Source organism: Nerophis lumbriciformis, linkage group LG24, assembly GCF_033978685.3.
Source record: "Nerophis lumbriciformis linkage group LG24, RoL_Nlum_v2.1, whole genome shotgun sequence".
NCBI classification, from domain to species: Eukaryota; Metazoa; Chordata; class Actinopteri; order Syngnathiformes; family Syngnathidae; genus Nerophis; species Nerophis lumbriciformis.
Genome location: NC_084571.2, coordinates 15,757,501 through 15,770,000, shown reverse-complemented (window position 1 = coordinate 15,770,000; position 12,500 = coordinate 15,757,501). Strand labels below are relative to the sequence as shown.

Sequence of the window (12,500 nt, the reverse complement as noted above, 5' to 3'; positions counted from 1 at the left end):
CTTTAGTAATAACTTTATTTTATGAAGACATACCGGATGTTTACACTCGTAACATTATTATTAACTTTATTTCATTAAGATATACCGGATGTTTACGCTTTAGTAATAACTTTATTTTATGAAGACATACCGGATGTTTACACTCGTAACATTATTGATAACTTTATTTTATAATGATATACAGGATGTATACACTTGCAACATTATTATTAATTTATATATAATTATTAACATATATAATTAATATAATATGAATATTTAAAAAAAAATCATTTCACAATAACACTGTGAATTATTGCTATACTGTGATTTGACGAATATTTAAGTGTTGAAGTGCAGAAAGACAGTTTATGTATGACATCATATGACGTAATATGACGTAATATTGGCCCAAATAAACCTCTTTTTGAAAATAGATTTGTGAAAATGTTGATTTAAGTGAGTCACAATCATTATGAATCGAGATTTATATGTAATTCAGTTATAAACAAATAACTTTTTTTTTAAAGAAGTAAAACGTGACATATAATTATTAAATGCAGAATAAATTGAATACAAAATAAACATAAATATAAAAATGATTTAATTCACAATAACATTTATTGTTACATGTTTCTGTATTTCATGGAGTGTGGCTCCCTGATCCCAGAGTGATATCGATATCGATATCATGCGCGATTCCCCATGTGGAATATCATGTGCGATACAAGCAGTCCTGCAGCATGTGGGATATCATTTGCGATGCAAGCAGTCCTGCAGAGTTTTTACTTGTGTGTGATATCATGACCGATACAAGCAGTCCTGCAGAGTGTTTGCTTGTGTGTGATATGAACGATACAAGCAGAGTGTTTACTTGTGTGTGATATCACGTGCGATACAAGTAGAGTGTTTACTTGTGTGTAATATCATGTGCGATACAAGCAGAGTGTTTACTTGCGTGTGATATCATGAGCGATACAAGCAGTCCTGCAGCACGTTTACTTGTGTGTGATATCATGTGCGATACAATCAACCCTGCAGCGTGTTTACCTGTGTTTGATATCGTGTGCGATACAAGCAACCCTGCAGCGTGTTTACTTGTTTGTGATATCATGTGCGATACAAGCAGTCCTGCAGCATGTGGGATATCATTTGTGATGCAAGCAGTCCTGCAGAGTTTTTACTTGTGTGTGATATCAAGACCGATACAAGCAGTGCTGCAGAGTTTTACTTGTGTGTGATATGAACGATACAAGCAGAGTGTTTACTTGTGTGTGATATCACAAGCGATACAAGCAGAGTGTTTAATTGTGTGTAATATCATGTGCGATACAAGCAGAGTGTTTACTTGCGTGTGATATCATGTGCGATACATGCAGTCCTGCAGCACGTTTAATTGTGTGTGATATCATGTGCAATACAAGCAACCCTGCAGCGTGTTTACTTGTTTGTGATATCATGTGCGATACAAGCAGTCCTGCAGAGCTTTTACTTGTGTGTGATATCATGTGTGGTACAAGCAGTCCTGCAGCGTGTATACCAGTGTGTGATATCATGTGCGATACAAGCAATCCTGCAGCGTGTTTACTTGTGTGTGATATCATGTGCGATACAAGCAGTCCTGCAGCGCTTTTACTTGTGTGTGATGCCATGTGTGCTACAAGCAGTCCTGCAGCGTGTTTACTTGTGTGTGATATCATGTGCAATACAAGCAACCCTGCAGCTTGTTTACTTGTGTGTGATATCATGAGCGATACAAGCAAAGTGTTTACTTGTGGGTAAAATAATGTGCGATACAAGCAGAGTGTTTACTTGTGTGTGATATAATGTGCGATACAAGCAGAGTGTTTACTTGTGTGTAATATCATGTGGGATACAAGCAGAGTGTTGACTTGTGTGTGATATCATGTGCGATACAAGCAGAGTGCCTACAAAGATGACAGACAGTTAACATCTAAATGTCCTCCAATAAACACACAATTTCTTATATTTTACGATACAAAAGGTAAACATCCTAGGCTATACTCGAAGCCAGCAGCTACACAGCAACTAAGCACACAATAGCACACAAACTAGACACAGGTAATAATCATTGAGCAATAAAAGGTGACATTTGTCAATACAAATAAATAATTATAGTTACATATTACTTACACATACACAGTCTTCAAGGCAGATTAGAAAGTATCCAGTAACAAACGTGTCCGCATCATTCAACATGCTGCATCATGAGCTTAACTTCATGAATTATTGTGACCACTAGGTGTCACCAAAACAATTTTACCACTCCACTTCAACTTAAAGACAGCATAAGTCCATTCCAGAGGTTAATAATACATATGTTTTTCATAACTAACATTGTAAATCATGAATATGCAAAATAAAATAACATATAAAATAAACAGTCATTATTTCATCAAATGCACATTTTTGATGAATAACATTATTCAGAAATAATAATAATAAAATAACTTAAAAGTCTTTCATTATCCCTGAACCTTCTGCTGCTTGTCACCATGTTACTTAGTTACTTAGTTACTTAGTTACTTTGTGACTTTTGTGACTTTTGTGACTTCTGTGGGCGGAGAAGAAAGAAGAACTTTCCTTGTGCTGTTGGCCGCAGAAGAGAAATGTGAGAATTATACCAGAAATAATCATTAATCAGCACTTTTCTTCTGCGGTTGCCGTGGTGACGGCGCACACAAGGAGCCGAGCAGGGCCAAGAAGAAAGAAGGTCTTCAGGACCAGACCCTCCTCCAAGAAGAAGAAGAAGACGTGAGAAAGGAGAGGAAGGTCAAAGAAGGTCAAAGAAGGTCAAATATGGTTTTCAAGGTAAGAGCTGCAAAATTCTTTTTCATGCTTTTATTGTCCTGGGGGCTTCTGGTGAGGTCAAAGGTCATCTATGGCTGAGGGCGCTTTGATTGATTGTGTGTGCGTGCGTGCGTGCGTGCGTGCGTGCGTGCGTGCGTGCGTGCGTGCGTGTGTGTGTGTGTGTGGAGGCTCTAACATGTTCTCCTTAGTTGTTATTTGTGATAAATTGTTGTCATCTTTAGTAGTCATGTGACTATGTGTTTACTCATAATCAATGTTGTCAACAAGGACTTTGTTTACACTGCCAGTCAAATGTGATTTTTACCACACTCCAGTATAAACGCAAACAGGCCCTAATGTGGCCCCAAGAAGGGCCCCGTTCACACTGCACACCAAATGTGATTGTTTTTGTTGTTTTTTGTTGCCAGTCTAAATAAACCTCCAAAGTGATCAAATTGGATGTTTTGGCGCCAGATTAAGACCAAGTCAGGAAGTAGTCCTGGACCTGATCTTTACAAAAGACTATGTTTACACTGCTGGTCAAAGTGGCCCAAGTCGGGTTTTCTTAGGTCTGATTTTTCCCAGCTGACTTTTTACGCTGCAAGTCAAATGTGAGTTTTATCAGACTACACTGTAAACATGCACCGACTCCAATGTGGCCCCAATGTGGCCCCAATGTGGCAGCAACGTGGCACCCATGTATCCTCAACGTGGCCCTCATGTGGCCCTCATGTGACCCCAACGTAGTCCCAATGTGTCTCCCATGTAGCCCCAACGTGGTTCCCATGTAGCCCCCATATATCCCCAACGTGGCCCCCGCGTGTCCTCCATGTGGCACCCATGTGGCCCCAACGTGGCTACCATGTAGCCCCCATGTATCCCCAACGTGGCCCCAGCGTGTCCTCCATGTGGCACCCATGTGGCCCAAATGTGGCCCGAACGTGACCCCCATGTGGCCCCAACGTGGTTCCCATCTGGCTCCAACGTGGCCCTAACGTGGCACCCATTTGTCCCCCCAATGTGGCACCCATGTGGCTCCAACTTGGCCCCAATGTGTGCCCCATTTAGCCCCAATTTGGCCCCAATGTGGCTCCCAAAGTGGCCTCAACGTTTCCCCCATGTGACATCAACGTGGCTCCCATGTAGCCCCCATGTATCTCCAATGTGGCCCCAACGTGTCCTCCATGTGGCACCCATGTGGCCCCAATGTGGCCCGAACGTGGCTCCCATGTGGCCCCAACGTGGCCCTAACGTGGCACCCATGTGTCCCCCCCATGTGGCCCCAATGTGGCACCCATGTGGCTCCAACGTGGCCACAACGCGTCCCCCATGTAATCCCCATGTAGCCCCAATTCGGCCCCAATGTGGCTCCCAACGTGGCCTCAACGTTGCCCCCATGTGGCACCCATGTGGCCCCAATGTAGCCCCAATGTGGCTGCAAAGTGGCCCCAAGTATCCCCAATGTGGCACCCATGTGGACCCCATGTGGTCTTAATGTGTCCCCCATGTAGCCCCCATGTGGCCCCAACGTGGCCACAATATGTCCCCAACGTGTCCCCAACGTGGCCCCAATATGTCCCCAACGACCCCATGTGGTCTTAATGTGTCCCCCATGTAGACCCCATGTGGCCCCAACGTGGCCCCAATATGTCCCCAACTTGGCCCCAATATGTCCCCAACGACCCCATGTGGTCTTAATGTGTCCCCCATGTAGCCCCGTGTGGCCCCAATATGTCCCCAACGTGGCCCCAATGTGTTCCCCATGTAGCCCCAACGTGGCACCCATGTGGCCCCAACGTGGCACCCATGTGGCCCCAACGTGGCCCCAATATGTCCCCCATGTAGCCCCAATGTGGCACCCATGTGGCCCCCACATGCCACCTATGTGGCCCCAATGTGGAACCAATGTAGCCCCCATGTGCCCCTAACGTGGCCCCAATATGTCCCCAACGTGGCCTCAATATGTCCCCAATGACCCCATGTGGTCTTAATGTGTCCCCCATGTAGCCCTCATGTGGCCCCAACGTGGCCCCAATATGGCCCCAACGTGGCCCCAATTTGTCCCCAACGTGGCCTCAATATGTCCACAATGACCCCATGTGGTCTTAATGTGTCCCCCATGTAGCCCTCATGTGGCCCCAATGTGGCCCCAATATGTCCCCAACGTGGCCCCAATTTGTTCCCCAACAACCCCATGTGGTCTTAATGTGTCCCCCATGTAGCCCCCATGTGACCCCAACGTGGCCCCAATATGTCCCCAACATGGCCCCAATGTGTTCCCCATCCGGCCCCAATGTGGCACCCATGTGGCCCCAACGTGGCACCCATGTGGCTCCAACGTGGCCCCAAAATGTGCCCCATGTAGCCCCAATGTGGCACCCATGTGGCTCCCACATGCCACCTATGTGGCCCCAATGTGGCACCCATGTGTTACCCGTGTGGCCCCAACGTGGCCCCAATGTAGCCCCAATGTGGCACCCATGTGTCCCCCACATGCCACCTATGTGTCCCCCACATGCCACCTATGTGGCACCCATGTGCCACCCGTGTGGCCCCATCGTGGCCCCAACGTGGCCCCAATGAGGCCTCGACGTCACTTGCATGTGCACATCGATAAAGTAAAAACAAAGGAAGTTGACCAGGAGGAAGTCGCACCTATTACAAAATAAAATCAAAGTCACCACTGTCAAGCGAAGTTTGTAGTGATTTAAAATGCAGACGAAGGAGGGGGCAGCGTACAGTAAAAAAAAGTATTTTTTGATGAAACAAAACAAAAACAAAAGTGAGAGCAAGAGGGAAGTGCTCTGAACAAACAGACTATGAGGGGGGGGGGGACAAATCCTGGAACACAGCAAAAAACACTTAGTAGGAAATGTGGAGCAGATGGCGTCCACAAAGTACGTGCGTACTTCATCTCAGCAGGGAAGGACTCATCAATAGTGAATTATGTCCCGACAAAACAATGGTGTCGCTAGCTCAACGTAAAGAGTGCTAATTAGCAACAGAAAACAGGTGAGGGGACAAGTGCTCAAAGGTAGATGTAAAGCTGCTGCAGGAAAGGGGAAAACAGGAAGTGAGAAACCACAAAATAAGAGCGCAAAAGAGGAACTAAAACTACACCCAGAAAATGACCAAGAAATAGCGCCCCCCAGTGTACGGGACATATGAGCAATAGTCGCACTAGAGAAAGTGCATGGACACTTGGACGTCACATGTGGCTGTGAAAATAAAAATAAAATAAAAATATTTGAGAAATCCGACTAATTTAGTGCATGGAAACGTAGTGAGTGTGAGTCTGAAGGGAGACAAGGGGGGAGACGTCCCCCTCATCTTTAATTTCCTGTGTGGCCATCAATGTTAGCACATTTCTTCATCACAACAACAACACAACGGTCAAAGTAAACATTGTCTTTGATGTTTTGTTACGTTTTCAAACATGCAGCACACGTCTACCACTTTTTATGGGCACTTGACCAGCAGTCCTGCAGTGCATCCTCTGTTATGGCACAGAAGAAGGGCCGCACTTACTCCGGCTAAAGATGCAAAAAATATTTTAATTGTATTTATTTTATGTGACAATAACAAATGGCATTAAAAAAAACTTCAAGTCAACAAAACGCATCAATTGAATTTGTTTTTAATCAGCCCCTGAAGTCCTCTAGCAGCTGGAAAATTATAAAAGGGTGTTGCTGAATAGAGAGTGTGTATAATATTTGTACAAAATGTTGACACACACACATGTAGGGCGGGGGATGGTGTGTGTGTGTGTGTGTGTGTGTGTGTGCAACTGTCACTTAGCACGTCCTTCTCACACCTGCTCATTAAAACACAAAATAGTGATGATGAGTGTTGATCAATCTCACTGTGTGTGCTGAATAATGATGTTTGCATCTTCTCCTCCCAGAATTGTGAGTGTTATGATGATTAGCATATATTTTGCATATTCATGAAGACAGACGCATTAATCTGATCAGTAATCAGACACAATTCTCTGCTCACAAGTTTAGTCAATCAGCTTTGTGTGCTATCAAGTTTGCACATGTTGTAGTACACGCAAACCTTTAGTAAACCAGGCCCCAAACATTATTATTATGTGTAGTAGTAGTAGTAATGTTGCTATTATTACAAGTACTAGTACTAGTAGTAGTAGTAGTAGTAGTAGTATTGCTATTATAGTAGTACTACTAGTAGTAGTATTGCTAGTAGTAGTAGTAGTAGTAGTAGTAGTAGTAGTATTGCTTTTATTATTAGTAGTACTAATAGTATTAGTATTGCTAGTAGTAGTAGTATTGCTATTATTAGTAGTAATACTACTAATATTAGTATTGCTAGTAGTAGTAGTAGTAGTAGTATTGCTAGTATTATTATTAGTAGTAGTACTAGTATTGCTATTATTATTATTAGTGGTAGTACTAATAGTAGTATTGCTATTATTAGTATTATTATTATTATAAGTAGTAATAGTAGTAGTAGTGGTAGTAGTACTACTAGTAGTAGTATTTCAATGATTAGTAGTAGTAGTAGTTGTACTGTAGTAATAGTATTGCTATTAGAAGTAGTACTAGTAGTAGTAGTAATAGTATTGCTATTAATATTAGTACTAGTAGAAGTCATTTCGCTATTATTATTATTAGTAGTGGTACTAGTAGTAGCAGTAGTATTGCTGTTAGTAGTAGTAGTAGTAGTAGTAGTAGTAGTAGTAGTAGTAGTAGTATTTATATCATTATTAGTAGTAGTAGTACTAGTAGTAGTAGTATTGCTATCATTATTAGTAGTAGTACTAGTAGTATTGCTATTATTATTATTATAAGTAGTACTAGTAGTAGTAGTAGTACTTAGTAGTAGTTGTAGTATTGCTATTATTATTAGTAGTATTGCTATTATTATTATTAGTAGAAGTAATAGTAGTAGAAGTAGTAGTAGTAGTAGTAGTAGTAGTAGTAGTAGTATTGCTAGTAATATTATTAGTAGTAGTAGTAGTAGAATTGCTATTATTAGTAGTATAGTAGTAGTAGTAGTATTAGTATTAGTATTAGTAGTAGTAGTAGGAGTAGTAGTAGTATTATTGCTATTGTTATTATTATTATTATTATTAGTAGTAGTAGTAATAGTTGTAGTAGCAGTAGTATTAGTAGTAGTAATAGTAGTAGTAGTAGTGCTATTATTATCATTATTATTATGAATATTATTGTTATTAGTAGTCGTAGTAGTAGTAGTACTTAGTAGTAGTTGTATTGTTATTATTATTATTATTATTATTATTATTATTAGTAGTAGTAGTAGTAGTAGTAATAGTAGTACTTAGTAGTAGTAGTAGTATTGCTATTATTATTATTATTATTATTATTAGTAGTAGTAGTAGTAGTAGTAGTAGTAGTATTGCTAGTATTATTATTATTAGTAGTAGTACAAGTAGTAGTAGTATTGCTAGGATTATTATTAATATTATTATTATTATTATTATTATCATTAGTAGTAGTAGTAGTAGTATTACTATTATTATTAGTGTTAGTAGTAGTAGTAGTACTTTGACAAAATGTAAGAGTACATTGGAAACTGAAAGCATGAACAGCTTCTAATGAGCTCATTTTGCATGTTATGAATGTTATTTATGGACATAATTAAATATGTAAATATTGTTACAGTAAAAATTGTGGACATAATTAAAAATGAAAATATACAAATATTGTTACAGTAGAAGTTATGGACATGTAATTAAATATGAATATATTGTTACAGTAAATATTATGTACATGTAATTAAATATACAAATATTATTACAGTAGAAGTTATGGACATGTAATTAATTATGAATATATTGTTACAGTAAATATTATGTACATGTAATTAAATATGAATATATTGTTACAGTAAATATTATGTACATGTAATTAAATATACAAATATTATTACAGTAGAAGTTATGGACATGTAATTAATTATGAATATATTGTTACAGTAAATATTATGTACATGTAATTAAATATGAATATATTGTTGCAGTAAATATTATGTACATGTAATTAAATATGAATATATTGTTACAGTAGAAGTTATGGACAAATAGTTAAATGAAACATGTTTCAGTAGACGAAAGAAGAAGAAGGCAGAAGAAGTGAGAAAACCAAACTGTAGACAGCAGTGTGTGTGTATGTGTGTGTGTGTGGGGGGGGGGGTCAAAGAGAGGACAGACTTTGTGACCGATGAGGTCCAGTGACTCTGACCTAAAGTTCCCCCCACTCACTATCCAACATTCCCAGACCTCCAGTGGCCCCTCAGTCCAAACATGCCTCCTTCAGGGGCCGTAGGAGACAAGCTGCCATGACGCCTGTCCCCTCTGGACGGGTCAGATCCAGGACACGATTAACCCCTTGCTGCTCGGAACACTTTTATAACGCCCCCTAAGGAACACGGTTACACTTTTATAACGCCCCCTAAGGAACACCGTTACACTTTTATATCGTCCCCTTAGGAACACTGTTACACTTTTATAATGCCCCCTTAGAAAACATTGTTACACTTTTATAACGTCCCCTTAGAAAACACTGTTACACTTTTACAACGTCCCCTTAGGAACATTGTTACACTTTTATAATGCTCCCTTAGGAACACTGTTACACTTTTATAACGTCCCATTAGGAACATTGTTACACTTTTATAATACTCCCTTAGGAACATTGTTACACTTTTATAACGCCCCCTTAGGAACACTGTTACACTTTTATAACGTCCCTTCAGGAACACTGTTGCACTTTTATAACGCCGCCTCAGGAACATTGTTACACTTTTATAACGTTCCCTTAGAAACATTATTACAGTTTTACAACGTCCCCTTAGGAACACTGTTACATTTTATAACATCCCCTTAGGAACAGTGTTACACTTTTATAACGCCCCCTCAGGAACATTGTTATACTTTTATAGCGCCCCCTTAGAAATACTGTTACACTTTTATAACGTCCCCTTAGAAATACTGTTACACTTTTATAACGTCCCCTTAGAAAACACTCTTACACTTTTATAACGTCCCTTTAGAAACACTGTTACACGTTTATAACGTCCCCTTAGGAACATTGTTACACTTCTTTAACGTCCCCTTAGAAAACACTCTTACACTTTTATAACGCTCCCTTAGGAACATTGTTACACTTTTTTAACGTCCTCTTAGGAACATTGTTACACTTTTATAACATCCCATTAGGAACACTGTTACACTTTTACAACGTCCCTTTAGGAACACTGTTACACTTTTAGAACGCCCCCTCAGGAACACTGTTACACTTTTAGAACGCTCCCTTTGGAACACTGTTACACTTTTAGAACGCCCCCTTAGGAACACTGTTACACTTTTATAATGTCCCTTCTGGAACACTGTTACACTTTTATAACGCCCCCTCAGGAACACTGTTACACTTTTAGAACGCTCCCTTAGGAACACTGTTACACTTTTATAACGCCCCCTCAGGAACACTGTTAAACTTTCTTAACGTCCCCTCAGGAACACTGTTACACTTTTAGAACGCTCCCTTAGGAACACTGTTACACTTTTAGAACGCCCCCTTAGGAACACTGTTACACTTTTATAATGCCCCTTCTGGAACACTGTTACACTTTTATAACGCCCTCTCAGGAACATTGTTACACTTTTACAACGTCCCCTTAGAAAACACATTTACACTTTTATAACGCTCCCTTAGAAACACTGTTACACTTTTATAACGTCCCATTAGGAACACTGTTACACGTTTATAACGTCCCCTTAGGAACATTGTTACACTTTTATAACGTCCCATTAGGAACACTGTTACACTTTTAAAACGCCCCCTTAGGAACACTGTTACACTTTTATAATGTCCCTTCTGGAACACTGTTACACTTTTATAACGCCCCCTTAGGAACATTGTTACACTTTTATAACGTCCCCTTAGAAAACACTCTTACACTTTTATAACGCTCCCTTAGGAACACTCTTACACTTTTATAAGGCCCCCTTAGGAACACTTACACTTTTAGAATGCCCCCTCAGGAGCACTGTTACACTTTTAGAACGCTCCCTTAGGAACACTGTTCCACTTTTAAAACGCCCCCCTTAGGAACACTGTTACACTTTTATAATGTCCCTTCTGGAACACTGTTACACTTTTATAACGCTCCCTTAGGAACACTGTTACACTTTTATAACGTCCCATTAGGAACACTGATACACGTTTATAACGTCCCCTTAGGAACATTGTTACACTTTTATAACGTCCCCTTAGAAAACACTCTTACACTTTTATAACGCTCCCTTAAGAACACTGTTACACTTTTATAACGTCCCATTAGGAACACTGTTACACTTTTACAATGCCCCCTAAGGAACACTGTTACACTTTTAGAACGCCCCCTCAGGAACACTGTTACACTTTTATAACGCCCCCTCAGGAACACTGTTAAACTTTCATAACGTCCCCTCAGGAACACTGTTACACTTTTATAACACCGCCTCAAGAACACTGTTACACTTTTATAACGCCCCCTCAGGAACAGTGTTACACTTTTATAACGTCCCCTTAGAAAACACTGTTACAATTTTATAACGCTCCCTTATGAACACTGATACATTTTATAACGTCCCCTCAGGAACACTGTTACACTTTTATAACGCCCTCTCAGGAACATTGTTACACTTTTATAACGTCCCCTTAGAAAACACATTTACACTTTTATAACGCTCCCTTAGGAACACTGTTACACTTTTATAACGTCCCATTAGGAACACTATTACGCGTTTATAATTTCCCTTTAGGAACATTGTTACACTTTTATAACGTCCCCTTAGAAAACACTCTTACACTTTTATAACGTCCCATTAGGAACACTTACATTTTTACAATGCCTCCTTAGGAACACTGTTACACTTTTAGAACGCTCCTTTAGGGAACACTGTTACACTTTTATAATGTCCCTTCTGGAACACTGTTACACTTTTATAACGCCCCCTCAGGAACACCGTTAAACTTTCATAACGTCCCCTCAGGAACACTGTTACACTTTTATAACGCCGCCTCAAGAACACTGTTACACTTTTATAACGCCCCCCTCAGGAACAGTGTTACACTTTTATAACGTCCACTTAGAAAACACTGTTACAATTTTATAACGCTCCCTTATGAACACTGATACATTTTATAACGTCCCCTCAGGAACACTGTTACACTTTTATAACGCCCTCTCAGGAACATTGTTACACTTTTATAACGTCCCCTTAGAAAACACTGTAACACTTTTATAACGCTCCCTTTTATAGCGCCCTCTAGAATAACTGTTTTACACTTTTACAGCACTCCACAAAATAACTTACACGTTTATAGCACCCAATAACATAACTGTTACACTTTTATAACGCCCCTGAGAATAACTGTTAAACTTTTATGGTGCCCACTAGTATAACTGTGCTACACTTTTATAGCTACCCCTAGTCAAACTGTGTTACACTTTTATAGCGTCCCCTAGAAGAACTGTGTTACACTTTTATAGCACCCCTAGAAGAACTGTGTTAGACTTTTATAGCACCCCCTAGAAGAACTGTGTTACACTTGTATAGCTCCAATAGAATAACTGTTACACTTTTATAGCGCCCCCTAGAATAACTGTGTTACATTTTTATAGCGCCCCCTATAATAACTGTTACATTTTTATAGTGCCCCCTAGAATAATTGTGTTACACT

At 40.0% G+C, this 12,500-nt stretch overlaps 1 protein-coding gene across 5 annotated transcripts in view; it reads left to right on the top strand.

The window, feature by feature from the left end:
- hoxb3a (homeobox B3a) overlaps nucleotides 1–12,500 on the top strand; it is a 105,558-nt gene that overhangs the window by 29,170 nt on the left and 63,888 nt on the right. For 4 of the 5 annotated variants that reach the window (XM_072915965.1, XM_072915966.1, XM_061981653.1 and 1 more), the window contains exon 3: nucleotides 2,686–2,811. The gene's annotated coding sequence lies outside the window, so the exon portion shown is untranslated. Of the gene's footprint in view, nucleotides 1–693; nucleotides 2,812–12,500 lie in introns of those variants that run through there. The other variant, XM_061981652.1, reaches the window with a different exon arrangement.